General features: G+C 35.4%; 1 long non-coding RNA gene across 1 annotated transcript in view; it reads right to left on the reverse strand.

The window, feature by feature from the left end:
* LOC138051854 (uncharacterized) overlaps positions 1–2500 on the reverse strand; it is a 6085-nt gene that overhangs the window by 2006 nt on the left and 1579 nt on the right. The window lies entirely within an intron of this gene.

A 2500-nucleotide genomic window follows, 5' to 3' on the forward strand; every position in this document is an offset into this window, starting at 1 on the left:
CTAGGCATGTTGAACTGTATAATATGCTTCTTGCTATTGGAAACGGATTGCTTTATGCTGCTCAACTGATGGCAACTTGTTTAATGGAATAGAGCTTGTCTCCATTTTTGTTCAACTTAATTAACCACAATAATCTTGTTTAATTGAGGCAGCTACAAAAGTCGGACTGGATCAACTCAGATGGACGTCAAAAAAATGATAAGGCCTCAAGAAAATTATCACCCTAGCCCTAATCTTTAAGTTAGGTAACCGTGATGAAATCAGGGTAAACGTAGAATGGTTTTGGTTCACAAAACCGTTTTTCCTTGATCTGAGGTGAGCGGTCAGACTTTTGAACCTGCCTGCTAAATTGCCCATTTCAGTATTTGACATGACTGTCATCGTAAAGTCAAAGAGTTCAAAATTTGTTGAACAAGAACAGCAACAATTCAAGATCAACAAATGTTGAGCTGTGCCACCAGTTGTGTAAGAAGTGTTTACATTCTCCTTTCTAATAAATGGAAAAATAATGATATTATTGTCATTCTCAGAGCAAGAACAAAGCTGAGCCAGAAAATCACAGAAAACTTTAAAACATAGAAAACTACAGAGGTCTAAAATGATAAAATGACGATAAAAATGTTCAGCTACTGAAAGAGAACATGGACAATGTTTCAGGTAAAGACAATTTTCAGTGATATACATGTAAAAGATACATGTACAAACTACAAAAAATGCCACGTCTAGTTAACTGTAACTACAAAATTGCCCAATATTGAAAATCATTAGCTTTCACTTAACACATTTAACTTCTGTTGCAAGTTACATGTAATTAACAGTGAAAGATAGTTGAAAAAGGTAAAGTGATTACACCAATATACATGTACGGTAATTTAAAATCCATCCTTGTCTTTTTCATTCAAGGGTATAATAGATTTTTCAATGAAGCTGTTTTCCTCTTATGACATAAGAAAGCCCACATAAAATTCCAGTCGCAATTTAAGCATGGCATTTGAGGAGCACACGCCACATATCATTTAATACCCTTTTAGATTAATTCTTAAAATAAGGATAAAATTCCAGTCACATTTTACGAGAGGTCTGTTTTGGTGAAAGGGATTACTCATATAATATTGTATAAGCTACGTTTACTGTAGAGGAGATATGAATAATGCTGAAAGTGGGGTCAATATTTATTGAAAGTAATGTGGATGGAGGAGTAAAGCTTATACTCAGCCACTACTTTAAATTAATTCTTAAAATAAGGATAAAATTCCAGTCACATTTTACGTGAGGTCTGTTTTGGTGGAAGGGATTACTCATATAATATTGTATAAGCTATGTTTACTGTAGAGGCGATATAGAAAATGCTGAAAGTGGGGGTCAATATTTATTGAAAGTAATGTGGATGGAGGAGAAAAGATTATACTAAGCCACTATATCAACCACACGCTTTCAACATAAATGAAAAAGTTTGCTCACTTTAGAATGGACGGCTTCCCTTAAGCCACCAAAAGTAAAACTCCCTTTTTTAAATCATTACTTGGTAACACTTGAGAGAAAGTCTGAATTCTCTGCCACATGTAAACTTACTTGACTGTTCACAAGATCATATCAATATTATTTACACCCAACTTTCTTTTTAAACCCAACACACAGTATTTGCCAGAAGATCACACAAAAGGCAAACTGGTGACACATGTGTTCAAAGGCTTCATTACTCTACCCAGTGGATAGGTCGCTATCCAGAATGTATTAAAAATATACCTCATGTTGAACATTGTCCAAGGTTTTCAAACACAGCCTTACTTAGATGTGCGTAAGAATGTTCATATTCATGGTTACAGGAAGAAATACTGAAATCATTGCACAGACTGATACTGTTAGATACCAGATAACCTTATCCAGCCTTCGAACAACTGGGGCCCGGTTAACAAATCACAGTTGAATGACTCGTCAATGTGTCTTCACCAAGAATGTTCTTAACCGGATCCATGAAATCTAAAGAACCACAACTTAACACACCAAACATATGCATTAAAGAATGATCTGATGAAACAAGATGCTCTTGACACCACTTCTGTCAATTATTCATGAAATTGCCGCAGATATACGACCAAAACAGAGTGCATGAAAAAAGAAAAAGACTGGGAAAATGAGACTGAAGATCAAAGATCCAACAAAACAAAAAAGGAAGTTAATGACCAGAAAGTAGTAAAGCATGTACTGTCACTCATGCTGTTTAAAGCGATCATCGCTATGCCACCTCTGAGGCATTATAAACAGGGTCTTCTTTATCCACACACCCAGAGCAGTTCATGTAAAAGAAAGAGACCCCATAGAAAAAAATTAATATAGAACAGTGGTGGCCAAAACATTTAAGGTGAATTACCATAGAATATTCATTTTCCCCACACCAAGGCCAATTGTGGAAAGCAAATGTGTGGAAAATGACAAAGCATCTGAAATTCAACAGAAATTGACAAACTTCTGCTTTTCTGACAGACAGCTGATTACATGC

Source organism: Montipora capricornis, chromosome 6, assembly GCF_036669925.1.
Source record: "Montipora capricornis isolate CH-2021 chromosome 6, ASM3666992v2, whole genome shotgun sequence".
Taxonomy (NCBI): Eukaryota; Metazoa; Cnidaria; class Anthozoa; order Scleractinia; family Acroporidae; genus Montipora; species Montipora capricornis.